Consider the following 26,721-nt stretch of genomic DNA (forward strand, 5'->3'; position numbering starts at 1 on the left):
GGGCTACGCAATGGGAGGCTCATAGTTCAGGTGGGGTAGGTTTCAACACCTGATAAAGTTCAGGGGTTTTGTTGAAATAAATCGGCACATTAAATGTCACTTCAACTAAAGTATTTGACTGAAAATGTATATATTTGTATATATTTGTTCATGCTTAACCTTAACTGTTTTATACAATATTTTCAACTGATATGTATATATTGTACTACAATATTATACACTTAATAATATTTTACAGTATATGATGTATGAGACCAAAATGTATTAACACAATTCATACCATACACACCAGCAAATTCAAACAGCAGTATGATACACATTACAACATTACATCCAAAACATTTGTTTACAAACTTAATTCAAAAACAGACGTTTTGCAACCTGCCAAGCAAACATCATATCACTTTCATTATCAAAAAAATACATTTTAACAAAAAACCATAGCAAGGGTTTCTTTTAGGTATAGTATCTTTTTAAGTTTGCATTAACAGTAAATTATGTTGTACCTTAATGTTTGTATTTCTACAATGTGTTAACTTTAATTTGTTTGTTGGTTTAACCTTAACTTTCACTGATGACCTCCTGAATTACATTACCAGTCTTGTGACACAATCTCATGCTCTATTTCAAGATATATTGGGCTTAATATAAAACAGAAGCAAGAGACCCTCTCTTTTTTCATACTTTAATGTCAAAACATATTGTGCCAGCATTGCAAATAATAGTAGAATAACTTTAGAATGTAGCTCATGTTCTTGATAATCGTCAGTTTCATATAGACTGGAAAAGTGGTCTGCAAACTTTGGATCTCCAGATGTTTTGGGCTGCAACTACCAGCAGCCCTAGCCAGCTTAGTCGATGGTGAGGGAACATTGTAGTCATAGTCCAAAAAATCTGGTGAACTGCAGGTTGCAAACCCCTGCACGAGAAAGATGACCACTGTTTTTCCTTGCCTCATCGATAGTGCTGATGTTAGATTCCTAAAGTCTCATTCTGTTTACATCGTCATGATACCCTCGGGTTACCGCTGCACTCAATAAAAGCCCCTAAAATAACATAAAATAACATAATTGAACACACTTGACCCTTAAAGATCGCCTGCCGTAACCTTTACCTTTTGCTTAGTTAAACTAATAGTTTGTTATTTGTTATGATATGAAAAACAAAGGCATTTCGGAAACTGTTCATTCTCATTTCTTTTACTAATCATTTCCGGACTACTGCAGTCATTTGTGTCTTTGAAAATGGTTTACTTTGTTGTGTTTTGCAGATCATTTGGAATTTTGCAAGTTACATATTTTTCTATTTTTCTATTTTTCTAAGTTGTTTGGGAGCTGTCTTCTCCAAATCACGGCGCACCTTCAGCATGACATGAAACCACATGAATATTTGGAGCCCCTCCAGATTGTTGTGCCTTTCTTCAAAAGGAATGATCTTGAATTGACAGTAACCGATCGAGGAAATAACAGGCAGTTCCTTTGACAGCAGAGAGCCAACCTGTGGCAGTGATGTTGCATGATTGAGGGAGTACTTTGAAGTGCCGAATCCAGCTAGAGGTACTTTAAAAACAAGAGCAATATAGGTTGGAGCGACATGGAGGCATTCCTATGCCAGGTTGTAGAAGCTGTAGTGGCATAGGCCGTTTCACCTGCTCATCTCCAGTGTTACATTATTGCATGCCAAAGAGAGATAGGAGGCGGCTGATCATACAGTACCAGTATCCACTGTGTTGGGTCTAACATGTGGGATGTTTTTACCCATGCATCCAAGCCCTACCATAAAACTGTGCATTACTGGCATTGAAAACATCATGATGGCCAGAACTCCCCAGAGAGTGCACAGGGAAAACATGAAGAATAGGCTGCCACCCATTTTTGCCTATGATGAGAGCACAGGAGGGCACTGCCTAAAACCACCATTGGGCTACACACACAGTAGCCTGAAACCATTGGGAATGGCAATGCTGATTGCCAAAAGCAACCCAGAACTGTGGGGAATTCATTTTCTTAATGTCAAAAATGGATGCAATACTGGTGCTCACCACTATCAGAAAGCGGCATTTTAAAACCACCAGACTTTTGTGTAAAACTGAACAAATGAACCCAAACCAGGCCAAGGAAAGACTTGCTAAGAGGTGGACACAATGTAAAACTATATTCTGAAATGACTTGAAGGAAGTAATTATTTGATGTATATATAAAAAATAGCTGGGGATGACAGCAGCTTAAGTGAATTTGGGTTTAAAGCCACTAAAATCGAAATGTTTAGAATAAATGAGTGACCTACTTGTGAGTGTCACATAGGTTGCAACTGTTAAATGTCATAGTTTTGAACTTAGAATCAGCATTCTAGCTGCATATGCAAAAATTGTCAGTTTGATTTGAATGTAGAAAACTGGGAACTAAAGTGACATTTAGCTGAATTCAGCCTGACAACTACCCCCGACAGGAGTTGAACTGGCTCAACAACTCTTCCCAGGCCTGGCTGCATCCTGCTGCCCCTGCCAAAAGGAGATGATACCTCTCTGATTGAATTAGGGGAGTGGCACCGGGGGACTACAGGAAACTAAACAAAGCACTGTCACTGGCTCAGGCAAATGTTATATTGGGGGGGTCGTAAAATGGCTTCCTCTTGGGAGAAACTGGGAGGGGCAGTGCCTGTGAGAGCAAGCTGAGCTTGGGTGAAGTGCATAAACCAGAAATTCCACCATGTGCTTTGGAAAACCACACCCCTTTGGGGCCAGAGCATGATTTTAAAAAGATGGATAATTCACAGTGCGGACTTGTAAAAATTATATAAATAACACCATCATTCTTATGATTTTTCCGTGCACATTTTAAGAGGTGTTAGGACCCTGTGGTATGTTCCTGGGGATAGTAGCGGAAAAAAAGGTTGTTACTCCAAATGTATGCATGTTAAAAATCTGACACTATCATCTGAAACCCATATCCCTGGTGCACATTTGTGTAAAATCTGGAATGGTTTAGATGTCGTTATCTGGATGAAAAGGGGAGAATTCTGTCATAAGTGGACACAACATTGTACAAAGACAGGGATCGGATGGTTTGGTGCTACAGAAAATATGTTAACTGGACCTATAATATTAGAAAAATGGTACATAGATAAATATGTAGTTGGGTCAGAAATAGATTTGTGTGCAATTTGACAAGGAGAGGTTCCTCTGACCATAAAACCTACAGCATCACTCTGACACTCCATTTCTTTCCCCCAATCAAGGGAGAGAGAAAAGCTTGGCCAATGATAAGTTAGAGGGGCAGGCTTAGCTAGGCCCAGGCACACATCCATTTTCAAAACACATAAAAAGAGCCACTGAAACCCAGGTAGGGAGATTCACTTTCCACTTTCTTGCGGGACGCTTTGCCGGGAGACTCCAGACTTCAAATCCAGACCTTTACTTCAGAACTTGTAGCAGAGAGGCTAACCCACAAGCTGAGTTCTCTTCAGCAGGCCTCAAAAATAATTTGCAAACTATTCAACCACCGGGCTGTGCGGTTTGCTGCTTGCTAAAATCCACTCGATCCAGACCCGCAGAACCAGAGACCACTGTATCCGGAACCGCTAGCAGAACCGATAACAGAACCAGAGACCAGATCGCTGTGAAGAACCGCTAGCAGAACCGATAACAGAACCAGAGACCCAGAGACCAGATCGCTGTGAAGAACCGCTAGCAGAAGTCCAGCCAATCCTGACCCTATCGGTGACGAAGTCGCATTCCTGTCCAAAATCTAGTGTGAGTACCCAGCTAGCACTGTACCAAAACCAATCTCTTAGTTTAAAATAATCTAATCCAAACTATTTTAGCCTATTAGAACTGCCTCCTAAAATCGTGTCATTCTGTCATTTTTAAAACTGAAAACTGTCAACTGTCATTCTGAGCTTTAAAATTTCAAATCCGAAAAACTACCTTTACTAAATCGGCCGTATCTCCGGAACCGAGTTTTAACTGTCACCTTAAAGCTAAGATGCTAAGCTTTCCAACGAGCCTAGAACTGACTTCCTACTCCTTATAGTGCCTCCGTAATTGCGCTCGACGCACGCGACTAAATTTGCCGCAATTTGAAATTTTGCTTCATTTCAGCCACGTGTAAAAATATTTGTCTTTGCTTCCATTCCTGAAATCTGTTTTCAACCTAACAACCATCCCTGAATCATTGATAGGGCTGGCCTGAACTGATTCAAAGTATCTATCACCTACCCTGAACCTCCTATAGGGAATTAAAAGCATTTTTCTCATATTTTTCACTTCTTTGCATACCACATCAAAGTATATTGCCTGTGTTTCAAACTCCTACCTGTTTTCATCTAAGCTTGCTAGGGGGGAACTGAATTATATTTGATTGCATTCCTGAGAACTGTGTGCTTTCCTCCCATCTCTTTACCTTACATAAAGGGGGAGGGGGGTGAACCGTCAAAGAAAAGTGATTACATTGTCTTTTGTTGAAATATATCAAGTTTATTTTCTGTACTGCATTTTCATTCATCATTGCATTGTCCTTGAAGCCATAAAAGCATTCTCAGCTACTTTATCCTCTCTATATCACTTCTAAACCATCAAGAAGAGTGTACCACTGTAACATTATCCATTGTTGATCACTATCATCTTCACAAGTGTGCTATCAAACATTAATTTATTATAAATGTGTGATATATATATATTGTTTAATTTTCAAATAAACCTTTTAATTTACAAAACAAACCTATTTCTTGGCTCAGTGGGATCAGGGGGATTCTAAGTGAGGGGTGTTATATAAGGGTTGTCATCCAGAGTAAACAAACTGGACATAAAAATATATCAATAAGGGTTTCCCTCAGCATCCCAGACTAGGCATTGACTTAGCTGTAGTGTTGAATTGAATCCGCTTACAAAGGGCAACAAGGCTTGCCAAGCTTTGTCTGCAAAGTGGCATATTGTGCTGCTGACAGGGGTATGTAGACCTTGGCCCACAATAAAATAGAAAAATGCAGCAGAGGAAAGGAAGGTTAATGAGGAAGAAAGACACATGACATATTTGTACAGGTTTTACTCTACCTTGTAAAACAGGCTGTGGTGGTGGTGAGAGGCAGCAGTGCTAGGACCCCGTGAGGAGGCAGAGGGGAGGAGGAGTCTCCGTGGGGCCCAGGAAGCTGTAAATGCCTCACCCAGCGAATCTACGACAAAGCCTGAGCAAAGGGCACACCAACTGTTGTAGTGGCAGCGCTAGGACACTTTGTGGAGAAAGAGGGGAGGAGGAGACTCTGTGAGGCAGAGGGAGTGTAAAAGCCTCACCCGGCAAAGCTACAGAGAAGTCAGAACAAAGTGCACGCTGGCTGTTCTGCTGGTGAGAGGCTGCAGCATTAGGACTGTATGAGGAGGTGGAGGAGGAGACTAAGGGTAGCCATCAAGCAGTCATACATTCCCTGCATCAGCTTGGAACTCTTTTATCCCACTATTTGTTGTTGCTCTTATATTTGAAATTGTGCAATTTTGTTTTTAAACCAAGTACTTGTTAAGTCATCTAAGTGATGGTGCACTCACACGCAGGAATTTGTTTCCTGAGAGGAACTCATAATGCATGCAATATTGCGATTTTGTGCCATTTCTCAGGATATCATTAGACCCTTAACTAGGTATGTGGAACTTGAATATTGGTGTTGATCATCGATTTTATTTCTTTGTTTTGTGGGGTGCAAATTCAGACCCAGAAACGGAGAGTCCAAGCAAGGTCCCTATTGTGAGAATGAAGCTGGCTGATGTTCAGACCCATTGGAATATGCAGGCCAGTTCAAACCATTGTTTTCCAACATAAAGCCTAGCTAATGAATAAAAATGGGCCTCTTTCAACTTCAAAAAAATGGACCGGCGCTCAAGTGAAGGAAAATGTGCCTGAGGACTGAAAACTGCTGGATGTTCTGTATACATTGCAAAAGACAGTTGTGGCTGAACATACTGTTTTCATAAAATATGAAAAGCTACAATTCCACTTAAGAGACAGATAGAAGCATGTAACATTGACGTCAATGCAGTACAAGCAATGCAGTACAAGACTGTGATCCAGAAATCTAAAGTGAAGCCAAGCACTTTGATTTGTCACAAATACAAAAAAAATGAACTTTTCAACATTCAAAATAACATTATTTAACAGGAGAGGCCTACTGTTATGACTCTTGCAATTATTTACTAACAACAAAGTTTCTATGAATATATTTTTAAAGAGGTTCACTGAACCCTTACCTGCGAAGAGGGAAATGGGTAAGGATGACCAGTGGGGAGCTTTCCCAGCTCCACCTGTGACCTCGATAAGGTGAAAACAAGATCCTAGGTAAAGCAGGGGAAACCCTCCTGGGGAAGAAAACCCAAACGTAGAGTCAGACTGTAGGTCCGGAAGCAAAGTTTCCTATCTTTACGAGCGATGCAGAGTTTTGTGCGGATTTGCAGTGTTCTGGGTCCAGACGCATAAAGAGAAAGAGAAACCTTCTTAGTATTCTTGTTACAAGGATAAAGGGGTATGCAAGGGAGAATAGCAGCCAAAACAAATCAGGAAAGCAGTCAGTGGACTTACCAGTTGCAAGATATCCTTTGCTTTAAATTAACTTTTTGGTGCACGTGTTGCGCAAAGTAGGAAGTCTTGATCGGGTGTGATGCACAAAGTAGTAGATTGTCCTGGCGTCTGTGAGAGGGTGTTTGCCTTTATAGCAAATATAAATTGACTGTCTGACAAATTAAACAGATTGGCAAAAAGTCCAATGCAGGGTTAATCCGACGAGTTCAGAAAGAAATTCCCCTTGGAAACACTGTGTTAGAAGTCACACAACAAGAAGGGTTTTAGATACGTATTCCTAGTTTAATTTTGACTAGAATTACAATAAGAGTTCAGAGTGGCTGAATGGCAGTGAATATGAAAGGCACTGCTTTTCCGTTTGAAATTATGTGTTAATATACACACGGAGTATCTGCAGCCAAAGTCTCGCCGGGAACAAACTTTGAAAGGATCCCAAGATTAGTTCTGGAGTCGTAATCCAAACAAACTAAGCGAATGGGAAGTGCTGAGCAAGCCACGGGGAAGCCGTGCTGAAGCTCGAGTTACAGAGCAGGGAGAAATGAATGAGAAAAGAAAGGAAAAAAGGAAAGGAGATAGCACTTACTTCGCCCGGAGATCCATTAGTTTCACAGAGTTAAGTTTGAAGTAACGCGCCGTTCTGGGTTGGAAAGCTAGTAATAAAGGAGGAGTTAGAAGCGGCCATTTTGGAAGAGACTAGACCAACGAAGATGTTAAAATAATCGCAGTGAAAAGAATCCGCCATGTTGGGGAGGTGATTCTTGGCTTACCGATGTATTCTCCACCTTCTCCATAGGGAATACCTATGTATGACAGTATGCCCCCCTTGTGAGGGGTTAGGACCGGGTTTCCAGGGACGTGACCTGTGAAAACGTCGAATACAATCCGGAGCATGGACCTGTGAAGCAGGTTCCCATGTACGATCAGATATAGCATATCCTTTCCAGTCAATTAAATACTGAAGTACACCACGAAAGTAACGGGAATCACAGATGCCGGCCACTTCATATTCAGGCCCAGACTGAGTATCGACAGGCGGTGGGGATGTTATGTGCTTTCTCTGGAACCGATCCGGAATATAGGGTTTCAATTGTGATACGTGAAATACAGGATGTATTCTGGACCAGGAAATTGGCAGTTTCAGTCGGTAGGCTACGGTTCCAATGGCTGATAAAACAACAAAAGGTCCGAAATATCTGGGTGAGAGTTTGGAAGGTACCAGGTGGCGGGGGAGGAATTTAGAAGCTAACCAGACCTGGTCCCCTACTTGAAGAGGTGGAGTATACATTCTTTTTTTGTCAGCCTGTACCTTTTGTTGTTCTCTCGAATGGGTTAAAGCGGTAAGGGCCTTTGAATGACCTATCTTAATGGAATCCATCAAGGAAGTTATCGAGGGACTATGGGGACTAGAGGGAGTGATGGTAGGTATGCTGGAAGGGTGGTAACCATACGTGCAACAGAAGGGGGAGGTGTTGATGGAACTATGGTGGGTGTTATTATATGCAAATTCTGCTAAGGGTAAGAGTTCTGACCAATTGTCTTGAAGGGTTGACACAAAGCATCGTAAATAGTGTTCAAGGGTTTGATTTAGTCTCTCGGTTTGGCCGTTAGTCTGGGGATGGTACCCTGAACTTAAGGCACGTTTGATGCCCAAGGTTTTACAGACCAGGGTCCAATACCGAGATGTATATTGGGATCCGCGATCCGAGATTATGGTGTCAGGAAGGCCATGTTTAGAAAAGATTGAGTGGAGAAATATAGTGGCCATTTGGGCTGCAGTTGGTATTTTGGGAATGGCTACAAAGTGAGCAAGCTTGGTGAAGTAGTCAACAGTAACCATTATGGCTGTGTGATTATTGGAAGGTGGAAGATCAACAATGAAATCAGTTGATATTTGTTGCCATGGTTTGGTGGGGAGAGAAGGTTGAACCAGTAATCCAGAGGGATGATGGCGGGACGTCTTAGTTTGGCTACATACTGCACAAGAATTTACATAATCTTGCACATCTTGAGAGATTTTAGGCCACCAAAAGTGTCGGTTAATTAGCAACAAGGTTCCTTTCACGCCTCGATGTCCAGCGATAACGGAGTCATGATTCATTTGTAGAGCTTCCTTTCTTAATTCTTCCGTGGGAAGATACAATTTGGAATCATGGAAGTACAATCCATCTTCTGCGATGAGATTGAATCTTTGCTTGTCAATGGTGATAAGGGGTTCCATTGTGGAAGTTACATCCTTGATAGTGGATAAATAATCTCTAACAAGATAGATGAAAGTAGAGTCTGGGAACATCTTTTCTTTTTGAAAGGAGTGTTGGTGAGTGATGGGTTTTCGAGATAAGGCATCTGCCATGATGTTGGTGTTGCCTGGGATAAAAGTGAAATTTATCCGATAAGATGAGAAAAAATGAGCCCATCTGGCCTGTCGGCTATTTTGTGTTTCTGTATATTGTAGAACTCGTAAATTGTGATGATCGGTTCTTATCTCAATGGGGAATTGGGCTCCGATCAGTAAATGTCTCCATTCTTGTAAGGCCTTTTTTATGGCCAGAAGTTCCTTTTCTAGGACGGTGTAATTGACCTCTGAGTTGGATAAAGTCTTGGACAGATAGGCGAGAGGATGTTCTCTTCCGGCCGTGTCCATCTGTTATAGTACCGCTCCTATGGCCTTGTTAGAGGCATCGGATTCAACTATAAAGGGTAGTTTTTGATTTGGTAGTCTCAAGATGGGGGCTGTAGTAAAGGCCTGTTTCAATTTCAAAAAGGCTTCCTGGGTTTCGTTAGTCCAGTCAAATTTGTGATTCTTCTTAAGAAGTTTAGTGATGGGAAGAATGGTACGTGAGAATTGTGGAATAAATTTGCGGTAAAAATTTGAAAACCCCAAAAAACTCTGAATTTCTTTTATGGATTGTGGTATGGGCCAATTTAGAACTGCTTGTACTTTGATGGGGTCCATTTGTGTCCCTTGTGCGGATAGTATGTACCCCAAATATGGGATTTGGGGTTGATGAAATACGCACTTTTCTAGTTTGGCAAAAAGATGGTTCTGTTTAAGTCTTCTTAATGCTTCCCGAACATGGATGATGTGATCAGGGAGGTTCTTGGAGAAAATCAAAATATCATCGATGTATACCACTACCGTGTGTAGTAAGAGGTCTGAAAAAACATGGTCTATAAACCTTTGGAAAACGGCAGGTGCGTTGGAGAGACCAAATGGCATAACCCTGTATTCGAAATGTCCGAATGGGGTTCTAAAAGCAGTCTTCCACTCGTCGCCTTTGCGTATTCGGATGAGGTGATAGGCGCCTCTCAGATCGAGTTTGGTGAATATGGTTGCTCCTCTCACGGCTTCTAGGATGTCTGGAATAAGGGGCATGGGGTACTTATCCGAAATGGTTATTTTATTTAACCCTCTGTAGTCTATACAGGGCCTAAGTTCAGTTGTATCCTTTTTTGGGATAAAAAATAACGACGCACCTGCCGGTGAATGAGATTCTGTGATGAGTCCGTTACGGAGATTGCTTTCCAAGTATTCATGTAGGACATTTTTTTCTGTTTGAGACAGAATGTACATCCTACCGAAAGGAATAGGTTGGTCTGGAATTAAGTCAATGGAACAATCGTCCCGACGATGGGGAGGGAGTTCTTTGTACTCAAGATCAGAAAAAACTTCTTTATAATCATGATAATGGTTAGGCAAGGTTGTCATCACTTTGATGGAGGTTGATTCCTGAGACTGAGGTATAGGCGGGAGGGTGTGAAACCCTACTGATCCCTCATTTAAACAATGGTTTACACAATGTTCTGAACCTAGAAAAAGAGTTCCTGCTGTCCAATTGATAAAAGGGTTATGTAGTCGGAGCCATGGAAGACCCAAGATCACGGGATAGTGGGCTGCTCTTATGAGGTCGAAAGCTATGTCTTCTTGATGGGTCGAAATAGTCATGTTTATCAGTTCGGTTTCTTCTTTGATAAGTCCCGAAGAGAGGGGGGTACCATCCACTCCTTCTACGGGGATGAATGTAGAACGTGATCTACGAGGGATATGATACTTGTGGGCCCAGTGGTCATCCAGGAAGTTTCCTGCGGCTCCACAATCGATCAGAGCTGGGATGTTGTCAAGTAGGTGATCTTTCACTCTCAATGATATTTTGATGAGCACCATTTGGGTAGAAATTGGAGAACTGTGTTTTCCTTCCCGGATCATAGTTCCCCTTATGACCGGGAATTTGCGTTTCCCGATCTTCTAGGAGGGACCAATGGGCAATCCTTTAACTCGTGTTCTTTGGAGGCACAGTACATACAGAGACCCAAAGTACGGCGTCTGGTTCGTTCTTCTGTGGTTAAGGGGCCTCTTGCAGATCCTACTTGCATGGGTTCTTCTTCTTTGGAGGATTTGGGATGGAATTTAGTATTTTCAGGTAAGCGGGGGTTTCTGGATCGTTTCTTTTCTGTATTACGTTCTTGTAGGCGGTAATCTAGTTGGAGAACCATAGTGATCATTTCCGCGAAATTCCCAGGTCGAGGCAGTCTAGAAATCTCGTCTTTTAGATCTTCGTTGAGTCCTCTACGTAGTAAGGTAATTAAGGCATCATCAGACCAGGCAGTCTCATGGGCCATTTGTTTGAATTGGGTTATAAAAGATAAAGTTTCCATAGACCCCTGTCGAAAGTCTAATAGATGCTCTTGTGCTGATATGATTACTTCTTGTCTTCCAAACATTGCCCTCAGACTATTGATGAATCCAGGATAGGAATCTAAAATTGGATTATTGGTTATCACTAGTGGGGTCGCCCAAGCGAGGGCAGCTCCTACAAGATTCGAAATCATATGGCCTACTTTAATGCGGTCTGTAGGAAAATAAGCAGGTTTAAAGGCGAATTGCACTACACATGAGTCTAAAAACTCACGAAGTTTTTTTGGATTACCATCATATTTACCGCCCGGTAATGGGCCTGGTGGTAAGTCGTGGTGTTGCATCATTAATTGTCTGAGAACGGCATTATCGTTTTTTAGGGTCTGGACCTCTGTGGTGAGATTTTGCAATCCCGCCATCATTTGTTGTATTTGTTGGTCCATTTATTCTATTTTTAGGCGTTACTTTCTGTTATGACTCTTGCAATTATTTACTAACAACAAAGTTTCTATGAATATATTTTTAAAGAGGTTCACTGAACCCTTACCTGCGAAGAGGGAAATGGGTAAGGATGACCAGTGGGGAGCTTTCCCAGCTCCACCTGTGACCTCGATAAGGTGAAAACAAGATCCTAGGTAAAGCAGGGGAAACCCTCCTGGGGAAGAAAACCCAAACGTAGAGTCAGACTGTAGGTCCGGAAGCAAAGTTTCCTATCTTTACGAGCGATGCAGAGTTTTGTGCGGATTTGCAGTGTTCTGGGTCCAGACGCATAAAGAGAAAGAGAAACCTTCTTAGTATTCTTGTTACAAGGATAAAGGGGTATGCAAGGGAGAATAGCAGCCAAAACAAATCAGGAAAGCAGTCAGTGGACTTACCAGTTGCAAGATATCCTTTGCTTTAAATTAACTTTTTGGTGCACGTGTTGCGCAAAGTAGGAAGTCTTGATCGGGTGTGATGCACAAAGTAGTAGATTGTCCTGGCGTCTGTGAGAGGGTGTTTGCCTTTATAGCAAATATAAATTGACTGTCTGACAAATTAAACAGATTGGCAAAAAGTCCAATGCAGGGTTAATCCGACGAGTTCAGAAAGAAATTCCCCTTGGAAACACTGTGTTAGAAGTCACACAACAAGAAGGGTTTTAGATACGTATTCCTAGTTTAATTTTGACTAGAATTACAATAAGAGTTCAGAGTGGCTGAATGGCAGTGAATATGAAAGGCACTGCTTTTCCGTTTGAAATTATGTGTTAATATACACACGGAGTATCTGCAGCCAAAGTCTCGCCGGGAACAAACTTTGAAAGGATCCCAAGATTAGTTCTGGAGTCGTAATCCAAACAAACTAAGCGAATGGGAAGTGCTGAGCAAGCCACGGGGAAGCCGTGCTGAAGCTCGAGTTACAGAGCAGGGAGAAATGAATGAGAAAAGAAAGGAAAAAAGGAAAGGAGATAGCACTTACTTCGCCCGGAGATCCATTAGTTTCACAGAGTTAAGTTTGAAGTAACGCGCCGTTCTGGGTTGGAAAGCTAGTAATAAAGGAGGAGTTAGAAGCGGCCATTTTGGAAGAGACTAGACCAACGAAGATGTTAAAATAATCGCAGTGAAAAGAATCCGCCATGTTGGGGAGGTGATTCTTGGCTTACCGATGTATTCTCCACCTTCTCCATAGGGAATACCTATGTATGACACCTACCTGTTGTACAAGTAAACACTGGTTTCCCATGGTAAACTTTGGCCTATGTGTGAGCAATGCAGAAAGGGACACTCATGCCTTTCAAACCAGTATATTAAAGAAATACCTTACTCATGGGCAGCCGGACCAGATGCCATACAAAATGTCATGTGTAAAACCCATCTATTCAATTTAAAATGCTAGCCTTTCAGAATTATGTGTGTAGCTTGTTTTCCCCATTGAACTAAAGCCTGTGTCCCTGGAACTCTGACCTCAAAAACCTTTGGGTGAGGGCCCATCAGGAAAAGTAGGTCTGTTTCAGTAAATCCAAAGAAATACAACCATTTTAGATCAAAAGTGTGGAAAGGTCAGATAAGGCAGCCAACATAACTGACCTCTTAGACTGTCATGGCCCAATAAAATACCTCTCAGAGAATGCTAGTGGATCTTCAAAGACTATGTTAGAAACAGACACTACTGATAAGCAGATTTTCAGGTCACATGTTTCTGAGGAAAACAGAACTGGGCGGATTTGCTTGGAATATGAAACTGTGACTCTCCATGTTATGTCTTGCCATTGATTAACATTGGACTCCTTTTTCCTTAATAACAGAATTACTGTGCGTCACAATGAGCTCATCCAGGACTCATATTAAAGAGCACAAAAGCCTGTCAGTTATATGAAAATATTAACCATATTCCATGTGTGTAATTTAATTTATAGATAAAAATGAGTTTATGACACTGACACAAATCAGAAAAATCAGACACTTGGTGAGCTGATAGAAATAAAAATGAATGTGTGTTTTGTAAAGTTTGACATTTATAACTATTTCAGCTCATGAATACACCAGGAAAAATGACAGCTCCTCACAGGAAGGTCATGCCGAAATAAAATTAGTATTCCCGATTCGTCATAAATTGTCGAATTGAAAAATATATATGTTTATGCAGTTATCTGAAACGTGGAGGTAGTTGCTGTGTAGGAGATTCTGAAGAAACCAAAAAAGAAATTAAAAACATGCTATTTTGAAATGATGACATTTTCTCTTCCCCCATTATCCATAATACAGACCTCTGAACTTCTTGTCCTATAATACAGACCTCTGAACTCCTTGTCGTATCAGCTGGCAGTGGATGGAATAGTGGGAGGGGGAGAAAGAGAGATGTCCAATCCATAGCGTTGGAATATTCATAATATGTGTCATCAGCACTATACGATATCAGTTTTCAATCTAAAGAGGGACAGAAGGAGCAAGAGAGACAAGGAGAGCTGCCAAAACTATTGGGGTACCACCTGGCCAGGGGAACAAAGCTTAACCAAGACCTACCTACAAGGAGAGAAAACAGGAGACCCTGGGACCGTTGCTGGGGACTTTTGCTTAGAAACCTTGAAGCCCTATCTGAGAGAGACCAGTGGCTGGAGAGACTTTGCTGTGAATAGAGGCCTGAGGTGTGAGCTGTCTGCCAAAAGAGGGTCCTAAAGTCTGGCTGGCCTCCTGAGCTAAGAATAGAGACCTCCTATGTAATTAGATATATCCCAAAAGCTATCCATTGTGAGGGGGAGAAACTGTGTGGACCCTTAGCACACCTAATTACAGTTAATTCAATTAATTCATATATAGAAAAGATCACAGGATGATTTTTGTTACAATTTAAAACTAACAAATGTCATGTCCAGCGTGTTACATCGATTATAATCAATCAAGTAATTGGGTTGCCCTATTTTCCTGTAAGCCCTGACTTACTTACAGAAGAGGGGTGTCCTTAATCCCAAAATAAGATTCCCTAAACTCTGCCTTTCAAGAGAATGTAATTTGTGCAAAACAAATTTTCCCTTTCATTCCAAACACGAATCTCAAAGCCCTGCCTTTCATTTGAATGTGTTTTGCAAAACACATTTTCCATTTATTCCCAAATCAGAATCCCTGTATTGCATTTGAATGTGTGTTCCCCAAATGATTTTCCTATTGAGTTCATTTTCCAAACCTTGCCTTCAAACCAAAAGGGTCTATATAGCTGATGCCTGTGTGTGCAGTTTTCTGGGAAAAAAAGAGCATTGTGATAAACCCAACAATCACTGTGGGGTTTTAAAGTTTCCTATCTGTTGATGTCCAAAGAAATCCTATGTGTGTTTTTACTTAAAATTCAACCTGTATTTGTTGTGGTAACTGAAAGTCTATCATGAAATACATGTCAGTCAATTGGTGGAAGTAATTTGCCTTTGTGATTATTGTGTTGTGCCACAGAATTGGTGGCTGGGGTTATTGTGATTTGTTTATGATTCATTGTAGACATGTAAATAAATATAGACTATTATTTCTATACACCAGCCTGGTTCCTAGCTTATTGGTATCTGCTGAATGGTATTATATTAGTTGGAGGCCTAACCAAATTTGAATCTGCTAAGCGCTTTGTTGTGTGACACCTTGATCGGGGAGGGAAAGGACCTCTCTGAGTTGGGAGTGACTGCCTGATCAACCTTGACAAATTGGGGGCTCATGGCTGGGAATTGGTTGAGAGTTTTCACTTGTGACATTTGCAGTAGCAGCAGACTATTAATTTGGCTGTAATTGCCTTGCAGTGGAAAGAAAGTGTGTACATTGTTAAAGTGCCACTCAGATTTGTACACTCGGTTACAGGTAGGAGTACAGAGAAAACAGAAGATTGAAGAGAACTATTTTGAGTTGACATTGTGAGTAGAAACTAAGCAGGAATGGGTTTAGATTTTGCCCCTGTATAGAGATTATATAAGGTTTCAGAACACATTTCAAAATGAGCACCGTAGAAATCAATATGGCCAGGAAGCACCTCCTATCCAAATTATTTATCAAAGGTGAATGTGTGGAGGAAGAACATGAAAGATGGCAAGCCAGAATGATGCAGGAGGTTACCTCTGCAAATGTTGAAATGTGGCAGGATAATGGTCTGTTAGATCAAGCTCTAACAGAATTTTATATGACACAATGAATTGGCTGAGACAACACAAATATTTGTTAAATGATGCAAATTGGAAAATTCTGGCAGGTTGGTTAAGGGTAAACAACAGTAAACGTTTTAGGTCTAGAGTCAACAAATTCTCAAAGGTCCCCAAGGCAAAGGAAATGAATCCAGCGTCAGAGAGTCTTTGGAAAATACGTATCGGGGACCTCTACACCGAAGTTGGAGACTGGGACCAAATATTCCAACCCCCACAATCAAAGATTAAAGGGAAAATATTAGGAATGGAACAGGACGATATGTTTTAGATGATATAACAATTGAAAGCGGCATCAGCCCCAGGCCCAGACAGTATCTCAAATGCAGTGTTTAAAGAGCACCCCAGGCCTGGGCCAAGTCATGCTGAATCTCTTTGAGAAAATTGAGGAAAGGGGACTGATAACAGAGAGCTGGCGAAGGTCTCTACTGGTACGAATCAATAAAAAGGGAGATAGACTGGAGCCATCTAACTATCGTCTATTGGCTATGATGGACTCCAGTCAAAGAATCTTTGCAATGGCTCTGCAACGAAAACTCACTAGATGGGCTGATGCTGAAAATATGATGGGCCCTCTACAGGCGGCATTTCAGAAAGGGTACAGTTCCATCACAAATATATGTCTTATACAATATCTAATGGCAGAGACAAAGAAGGGAGATAACAATCACCTATACCGCTGTTACATCGACTTTAGTAAGGCCTTCAATATGATTTTGCGCCCTTTATTGTGGGATAAGTTGAATAAGTGGGGGATTGATCCCCTTTTACTCTATCATATACAGCAGCTTTACACCAACATTACTCTGTGTTGATTCATCTGAGTCAGTCAGGAATATACTCTGGTACATTCAAACTACGAGGGGACTAAAACAGGGTTTGTCCATTAGGCCCAACATTGTACAATTTATATACCTCAGACATACAATCACAAATAGGAACGGCCAGGAATTTTCCACTGAAAATAAATAGTCAGATAATCGCCTGCATTACATACGTAGACGATACAATCCTACTGGATAAGACCTTGATTGGACTATAGCTCCTCATAAATGCTCTTTTAGATTATGCGAAAAACCAGATGCAAATAAACATAGGGACAACTAAAACAATGTTTTTTGGGGGAAAAAGCATCAGGGAAACCGCACTGGTCTGGAGGCTCGGCAGTCAAAGACTCGAGATAGTGATGGAATACAACTATTTTGGATTTTTGATCAAATTAGATTCCACAAAAAATTATTATGATGATGCCACTTTAAGTAAGGCGTGGAAAATATGGATGGGGGCCAAATAGTTTATAGTAAAAAGAGGAGGATTCAAAGTGCCAGGTGGAGATATACTGCACAGTTTAGTACTGAGTATAAAATATAGACTCCATGCCCTCCCATATTGATTTGTAGCAGGCCTCGATAAGAAGAGGCAAAAATACTGCAAACTGTAATTAACCTTCCGTCCTGTGTTCCAGTTGAAGCGCTTAGACTCAAATTTGGCCAAGATTCACTTATCATATCCTGGGGGATAGAACGCTTATTGCTGTATATTAAACTTATGCCTACCCACCCTAACACAAACTATATACTTGAAGTTATTGGGGGAGAAGACACTATCAGGTTATAAAAAATACTTCTCTGACAGATCTACGACAGGATGCATATGATATGGTAACCCTGCTAGATCTCGATATGGAAACTCTCCTAGAAAAGCCTAATTTTTAAATGTTGATAAAAGAAAAGGCAAAGGGATGGGACAAGTCTCATAAAGTTGACAAGCTAAATATGTCAGCTAGATATAGATAATATTCACATCAGTTTCTTAGCTAAGGCTCCTTGTGGATATCTAATGAAACATAGCTCTATTGAACTAAAATGCTTTATACTGTACCCGAGGTTAACCCTACTACCTACCAGAGAATATATAGGAGTATGGTCAGGCCTGCCGTATGAGGATCGAAGTGTAAACTATGTGACAAAGAAATAGTGACCCAACGTCATGTACTGACCTCCTGTACAGTATTAAAACCTTACTATTTGAAGGGCTATTTCCATGCAGTACCAGACATAGGGCCTCATCACGAGTTGGGCGGAATCCCGACTGGGATTTCGCCCAACTGTATTAGCGTTACCGCCTAACCCTCCGGCGGTGTTACGGCGGGATCACGGGTTGAAATGTAATGGTAATTCCCCATTCCCCATTGGGGAATATTCACGGCGTATTACCCCCAGCTAAGAGCTGGGGATTAATGCAGCCAGACTCGAGATTTGGCAGACCCTTAAATGTGGCAGTAACACCATTACCACCGCATTTATGGGCTACCCCCCATCTCGTGATGGGACCCATAGACTTTATAGAAATGGACCAATTCTGATCTAGCATTAAAGGAGCAGCTTGGATGATTTTAACTGCTGCTGCCTATCACATTGGAAGGTAGCGTAGTAGCTGCTTTAAACTGCTTCTGCACAGCTGAATATATTGACTAAGGGGAAAAACAATGAGCCATAAGGCAGGGTAGTATTATGGTTTACCACAGAATAACATTTGAGGACAGCCGTTAATTATGCTATGTATGCATTGTATGTATGTATTTTATGTGTGAGACTCCCAGTGAAGGGGCGTGCCGTTTTACGCAGTCACTTAAAAAGGGGGCGGGACACGTGGAATGGGGAACAACAAGCATAAATGTGGGCATTATGTGGGAAGTACCACAGTAAAATACTCGCAACGACCACACGCGCGTTAACAACACGTATTCATGGAATCGAATAGGGCTCACTGGTGCAAGGAAAAAGATGTGGCAACCCGTTAACACGTCTGCCACACGAAAGGTGGCGTAAGCATCACCGCGCACGAAAAACAATGCATTACAAGTGCACGTGAAAAACCAACGCGCGTATACAGCTACGATGAATGTACCATTTTTCACAGCAGTGATCGTGAGACACCGCAGGAAGAGGAGGATAGCCAGGGCCTGCATTTTTCTACCCTGGACCAGCCTTTTTGGGATGCCTGGTGACCAGATCTATGGCAGGTATAGGTTTCCACCTCATATCATATGACCTCACATCACCCACCCTGTGCTCCCAAGCACTGAGCTGCTTGGAAAAGGTGGCCAATGTAATGCACTTTTTGGCCACTGGGTCATTTCAGCGGACAACTGCCATGGTATGGGGCATTTCACAGGCCACGCAGTCATGCTGCCTACACCAGGTGTTGGCAATCATGACTGCAGGCCCCCAGTCCGCAGGCACTTCTACATGCCCAGAACACCTGCAGAAAGGCAGGCCGTGGTCCAGGACTTTTACGGGGTGGTGCACTTCCCTAAAGTGCTTGGTGCCATTGATTGCACCCATGTGGCCCTACGTCCACCTGGGGCCACAGAGCACATCTATTGGAATCTCAAGCACTGGCTTTCCATCAATGTGCAGGTTGTATCTGATGTCAAGGGAATCATTACCTCTGTATATGCTAACTATCCAAGGTCCACCCATGATAGTTTCATATTCAGAATGTCACTCCTACTCCAGGCCCTGGAAGCTGGGAGGCATGGCAACACATGGCTCATTAGTGAGTACAAATGGCCCTGCAAATGCAAAAACGACTCACAAACCATCTCACCTCCACAGGGAACAGTGCATACCCACTGAGCACCTACATGATGCCGCCAATACAGAACCCCACCACACCACCCCAGGTAAGATAAAACGCAGCCCATATTGCAACTAGGGGCATAGTGGAGCGCACATTCAGAGTGCTAAAGTCACGCTTCTGCTCCCTTGACCACTCTGGTGGAGAGCTACTATATGCACCACCAGTAGTGAGCAGGATCATTGTGGCAGCATGTGTCCTGCACAACGTTGTAACACGGTGTGGCATTCCGGTGGAGATGGTGGTGCCCCCACATCCCCAACCACATGCACGACGGCTGCATGTGGTTGGGGATTGGACATGTAGCGAGGCTGCCCGTACCCAGCTTATGGCATATATTCTCACCTAAAATCCAACCCCTGCAGAGGGAACACAGGCCTGGCACATTCCAGGTGACAATCGATGAGGACAAAGTGACAATCTTCTGTCCCAACCATACCACCCTGAGAATCTGTCCTTGGAAGTGCCACATTGTGTGCATCCCTTACAACTTAAACTAACTCAATCTGGTGTGCACAAAAGGCACACATGGAAAGATGAAACATAAAAATATGATGGCTCTCAATGTCAAAACAAAAAGGGATGCTAACCAAGCACTGGACAAACAATCATGAATCCCACTAGGGCTGTATACACAGGTTGGACTTGAGACTGCCCACTGATAAAATGGAAGCTCAACCGTGTAAGTTACTTTTACACACTGCACTCCTTGCAAGCCCAAGGAAAGGGGAAGCAGGAGTGGCATATGTGTCTGGACCCTAAGGCACAAACAAGGAGTGTATACCAACAAGATACACGCCTGTATGGGTCCAGCTGGAACCTACAGTGGATGCGCTTTGATGCCGCACAAAGCAACACACTGTCACATAAATGCACAATAGACAAAAAACAATGAAAAAATAAATTGAAAATGCCCATATTGGACCGGGGGGGGGGTAAGGGTGGAGGGGCAGGGTGTACCTCAACACCCACATATGTGGATGCTGTGAAGAAAAAGAAATCCCTCCATAGGTTCATGGTCCACATAGCTAGCATGGATTGGGAGAGCTATCACTGCTGTCGCCACACTCTGGTGTAGCATTAGAAGGTGTTAGTGGTAAGGGAGGGTCACCACGCATAGCCCTAGCCTGGTCCTCCATGGCAGCAGCCATGCAGGACTGAGAAGTTCGCATCTGCAACATGATGGCATGGAGGTCCGCATGCAACACCTCACGGGTTGCACACAGTTCCACAGAGATGGTGTGCATCAACTGTTGCATCTGCTGTTCTGACTGTTTACTGCGGGCTCCCTCGTGTGCAGCCAGTGTAGTTCTGAGGGACCTATTCTCTACCCTCTGGGCAGCCTGTGGGCCCAACCCTCTGCAGCCATGGCTGCACGCAGAGCCCTCAGTTCTCCCCATCGGCACCTGTTTCTGGCCTCCATGTGCAGCCCGTGTGAGCGGCATGTTGACAGCAATGCCTGCTGCTGGAGCTCCATGTATCTTTCTGGGGGGATAATGGAATTGGCCACCCTATCCATGCCCTGAGCCAACATCTCATATGAAGCCCCCTGTTGTTGTGCAACAGGATACATGGACTGCTCCAACACAGTATCGCCTGTTGGCACATGGCCACCGCGTTGGCAGGCCCCACACCTGCTTGGCCCAAGGAAACGTGGCCCTTGATGTGCTGTCGCTGTCTGTGGCTGCAGGACTGCATCCCTCCCTTTATCAGCTGTCCCAGGAACAGGAGCCAATACTGTGGAGCATGACCCTGCACCCGTAACCACCACAGACGGAAGTTCCAACACTGACTGGACCTGTGAGGGGTCTTCCCCCCCTACCGATGTTTGGGATAGAACAGCACCCACAGTTGATGCACTCACATGCGACAGCACAGAGGAATCCATATCCGTTTCACCACCAGAGTCGAAGGTTTCCTCAGAGGTGGACTAAGACTGAGTCACGGCCAGGATGGCCTGTAGCACCAGTGGATCTTCATGGGCTACCACACCACATCCTCCACTGGTGCCTGGTTGCGGCTCAGTATCCTGTTCCTCCTCCACCTCCTCCTCTGCATCCAGTGCCTCATCACCTGCACATGTACAGAAAAATACATGAAGACACTTGTAAATAGCCTAGCCCACACACATAGGCATCATAATGTTGTCATGCCACACATCAACCTGCCATGTCAGTCATGGAACAAATTCCTGCACGTACGCAGTGTCAATGGAAGGGAAGGGTATCATGAAAGCAGCCATGGATGTGTGTTAAAGGGCACAACAACACATGTAGTGCATGGTGCATAGCACCTGCTTCACACACAAGCACCTGACTGGCATAGTTGAGTCACCAGCATCACTGATGCAAATACACAGATGCCACTAGCATAGCCATGCCTGAACTGTCAAACAGCATGATATGGAACTTGATGACTACTGTCCCAGAGCCAGGTACAATGCTTGTGACATAACATTACATAGAAATCACAAATTCAAAACACAACAAGTGTCACAAGGTGCAACGATGCTAGGGTGGTGTAATACAGTGAACAAAATATATTAGAAGGAAACCTTTCAAAAACAATTACACCCTAAGGTAGTAAAGAAAACTCTACCTTCAAGAAGGGTTTATAGAGACAAAATACAATTACAAAAGTAGAGAAAGAGTAATCAGCTACACCTAAAATATTATCACAATATACAACTTTTATTTATCACGTTGAATACAGTGAAGCCAGGCACACCGATTCCATGAGTCCAGGTCACATTCACATCACGCAAGTGGATCGGCATGTAGAAGGGGAGACCTGGGGTTGGTAGTGTGCGGGGGCAGTGCAGTACATGGGAACAAGCTCAAATTAAAATATAACTACGTAAACAGGAAAGTCAAAGTTGTGGGCTGATGGCAGTGGAAGGGTAAGTGCAGACATCAGGTGTCAAGTGTTGGTAGTGGGTTGTAGGGATACAGTAAACGCCCCCCAAGTGCGAGGGATTTGTGGGAGTCAGTGCCATCATCACAGTCCTAGGGAGATACCTGGCCCCAAGACAAAAGGACTATTCCCAGAGTCCAGTTCTGGCTGAGTTGCAGAGGGAAGAGAGTAGAAGCACAGACATCTTGGTAGAGTCTTTTGCAGTAGGCCAACATAGGAATGACCAGTCCTCTGGAGACAGTGAGCAGCTGGGGGAAGGAGAGGAAAGGAAGAATACCTCTGAGGAGGTGCAGCTGGCAGGGTGACCTCTCAGAGACATCAGAAATGTGATGAGAGAAGGCGAGTGTGAAGTGGGCGATCATCACAGGCTATCCGCCCTCACAGGTTGGAGCAGGAAGAGGGCCAAGAGAGGCTGGAGAGAGAGTAACATGGAAGGAGTGAGCAGGTGTGGTGATGAGGATTGTCACAGTGTGCAGCACATCGTCCGTATGCAGTCTGCATGACTTCCTGGCTGAAACTGAAACTGCACTGGTTTCCTGGCCACCCTTTGATCTCAGGCCCAGGTCCCCTCCCCCACCAGTCGCACACCTGCACTGCCTTCCTGGCAACCCCCGCACTTGGGGACTGTTTTCTGTATCCCTGCAGTCCCACTTCCAGCACTTGACACCTGATGTCTGCACTTACCCCTGCACTTGCCACCTGCTGGCCGTACTTAACTTATTGTTATTTATTCTATTATCCCATGTACTGTACTGTCCCCTTCCTCCTTGCCCCCTACACTTTCCCACTTCCCCATCCCATGCACTTGCACATTCTGAATGACACCTGGCCTAGTAGGATCGGTGTCTGTTGTCCCTCTGTTCCCCCTCCCTTGCCTTGTCGCACCTTGAAACACTTGTGTATAGGTGCGTTATAAATGCCAAATCATATCATATCATAACAAGCATGTACCAGTCCATCATGACATGGTTCACCCATGGCAGTCATGTAAATGTAGGCAGAACTGCCAGACAATCATAACACTTCATCCAAACAACATACACATGTCCTGGACGCACATGCATCACCACTCACCGGACATTCCCTCATAAATTGGCAGGTCTCCCACGTCTTGGATCTGCTCCACATAAATCATATCACTAGTGATCTCTTCATGTGGAGTGAGTTCATCGTCCCCTCGCGGTGACCCACCTCCAGTCACCAGAGTAGAGGCGGAGGTGGCACCCAGCTTATCTTTGACTCGGCATCGGAGGTCATTCCAACACTTCACTACCTCAGGAGCTGTGCGCCTCTCATTGCCCAAGGCGTTTATTCGATCTGTGGTACGCTGCCAGTGGGCCATACGCTGAGCTGGCGTATCTGTGCTCCCTGCCCGCACAAGCATTTCACGTTCGTGTTCCAACACGTAGTCGATGAGGATGTCCAGTTCCTCATTACAGAAGCTCTTCTTCCTCGATGTGTGGGTTTACTGTGCCATGCCTTGGGTTTGAGCCTGTCCCGCTACTGCACGCTTTTGCTTCTTGCAAGGTCATGCAGACCCTGAGTGGCTGGGACCACTTGGTCAGTAGGGGCTGGAGTACTGGTGGACTGGACTATGGCATCAGCCACTGATGGTACAACAGTAGGTTGCCTTGCAGGTATCCGTAACTGGGCGCTGGTGCCAGTACCTTGCACCGATCATCTCTTGCCCTTAGGGACAAGGACAACTGCCCCTGGGTCTCTCTGGGCCAGGGCCGGGACCACTACAGGCCTGGATGGGTGACCCTGAGCCTGGGTGGTGGGTGCTGCATGTGCCCCTGCCGCTTCCTGACCCTGGCTGGTGAGTACAGCACACAACCCTGCTGTTCCAGGCTCCGGGTGCTTGTGGCAGGAGCTTTCCCTATACGCCCCTTGCCTTATGGCTTTACGCCATGTGCCCCTGGGTCTCTGTGTCCCTGGATCGGGATCACTACAGGCCTGGCTGGGAGACACTCAGCCTGAGTGGTGGTTGCTGCATCTGCCCCTGCTGCTTCCTGACCCTGGCTGGTGTGGACAGCAGATGACAATGCTGCTCCAGGACCCCGGGTGCTGGTAACATCAGCAACTGCTGCATCTCCCTGACTCTGTTGGGTGGGGTGCATTGCTCGGCCACCTCGACTACCTCGGCCACCTTGTACACCTATGTCTCCCTTCCAACCTGTTGCCCTCCAAGTCATTGCACTGATGGATTAGTTCAAGGTGCAGCTATCAATTGTCCTGGGCAATTTGAGTGAGGGGGCAGGGTCCGTGATTTATAACGTACCACTGTGCTCCAGCAAGGCTCAATGTAACCCTTGGGGAAAAATAAATGGGTCGCGTAATGCACAGGCACCCCAAAAAAAAGGCAGTGGGAGGGACAGGTGAGCCTGCACAGGGGCAATCCAATGTGGAAGACAGTGGGGAGGCACCCAGGTTGCCAGAGTTGGAGGAGGAGGAGGAGACCGCATCAGTCCAGTCCATGGGGCCCGGCGGGGGTGATGAGGTGGGTGTGACTGGTGCAGTCCAGAGTCAGGGGCAGGAGGCAGTACAGGTCGCTGTGGAGGTGCCTGTGCCTAATCCTGCCCCTGGGACTGCGACTGCACCTGTATACACCTGTGGGCATGCCCCAGGCCGGACCCATCCACAGGTGGTGGATGTTTCCACGCAAACGGAAACACCAATACCTGCGGATGAAGCAATTCGGGACAGGGTGGAACCGTTAATGTCGGTCTCACGAGGCGTACAGGCACCATTCGTGATGGTGTGCAGGTTTCCTATCGGGGCTCGGACATCATCACAATTAAATCTGGCATCTCTTGAACTGGCTAGCACATTTCCTGATCTCGAATTGGGTACGTGGGATGGCCACTGCTGCAACCCCGTCCTCGTCTTCCTGCTCTGTTCGTCAGTCATCTTCCCTGCTGTCTTCCGGCCCAGATACCACCAGGGCCCCCTGTGTAACAGTCTCAAACCCGGCTGCCAGTCTGGTGGAGATCATATCCCTGCCAGAGTCGGGAGTTGAAGTTGGATCATCCGAGGTGGCCACCACGCAGATCCAGCCGGTGACAGGAGCTGTGGCAATGGAGGGAGAGCAGGCACCAAGGAGCAGGGCATGTCATCATCCCGGAGGCTGTCCTTAAGGAGCAGGCACCTAGCTGTTGGGCAGCAGCAGGCTCGGAGTAGGAGGCTACGGTACTCAGGACTGAACATCTCAGGGGGGCAGGTATCGGCCATCAGGCAGGAGGCAAACGTGGATCTTACCCAAAGGATGTCTTCTGTGTTGGAGCGTTTGGGGCAGCAGATCAGGGCAGAGCGGCAGCGGGCACGGTAGGCAAGACTCACCATGGCCAGGGCAGAGATTTCACTGCGTCAGGTAGAGAGGCGGGCTGAGGTCCTCGAGGAGACTTGCAGGGTGTCAGAGAGGAGCATGTTGGAGTCCCTGCAAGCCCTTGAGTTGAGAGCGGAGGCTCGCATGGGGGAATTGGACACAGTGTTCGATGATGCCCTGGCACAGACATAGAGGGAGCATGGTGAGGAGAAGGAGTAGACCACTGCCATTGTATATAGTTCTTTTAGCAAAAGTTTCCTTTGTATTTTTCATTTTTTGAATTTTTGGACTGTGCTCCACTTTTTGTATACAATTTTTTAGGTGTGTCATTTTGTGGAGTGTTTTGTCATGGTTTTGTTATTCATTTGAGACAATGGACCTCTTATATTTGTACATAGTTTGCATTTTTTTTAATCCTTTTGTGTTCACCATGATGGAATGTATTTCTTCTCATTTTAATTTTGATTTGGATTTTCATTTATGGACATGGACTTCATTTTTGAGTTTGACATATTTTTTTTCCATAAACTGTATTTTCATTTGGACAATCTTACATTTTTATTTGTTATGCACATTTCATTCATTTGCTGAAAATAAGTATGACTTAAAGACTGTTTTTTAATATATATTTTTTATTGCTACTCCAAGTGGTGTTTGGTCTCGATTTGTGACTCATCCTCTCTGTTCTGTGTCCCTGATGATGACCAATGGTGTTCATGTGTGTGCACACATGCATGCATGTGTCATGTTTGACATCCATTTGCATGGGGCATGTTCTGGTGTGCATGACAAATGGATGGGTGTTAAGGTGGGGTTGGAGTGTGCAGCATGTGGTGGCATTTGATTTCACATGTGCAGCATAAATGTGTATTGGTCCTCAGTGTGCTTGGGGTGGGGGGTGGTGGGTTGGGTGAGTGATGGCAGTGTGAAATGTTTTCCCAGGATTTGCTTGATGCCTTGTAAGGGCCTTCACAAGCATGTCTTTGTGCTAATTTAATTG

The 26,721-nt window shown here is 44.3% G+C and overlaps 1 protein-coding gene across 4 annotated transcripts in view; it reads right to left on the bottom strand.

The window, feature by feature from the left end:
- C1PH16orf78 (chromosome 1p C16orf78 homolog) overlaps positions 1 to 26,721 on the bottom strand; it is a 598,571-nt gene that overhangs the window by 206,034 nt on the left and 365,816 nt on the right. The window lies entirely within an intron of this gene.

The sequence above is a fragment of the Ambystoma mexicanum genome, chromosome 1p, assembly GCF_040938575.1.
Source record: "Ambystoma mexicanum isolate Mex_15411 chromosome 1p, UKY_AmexF1_1, whole genome shotgun sequence".
Classification (NCBI taxonomy): domain Eukaryota; kingdom Metazoa; phylum Chordata; class Amphibia; order Caudata; family Ambystomatidae; genus Ambystoma; species Ambystoma mexicanum.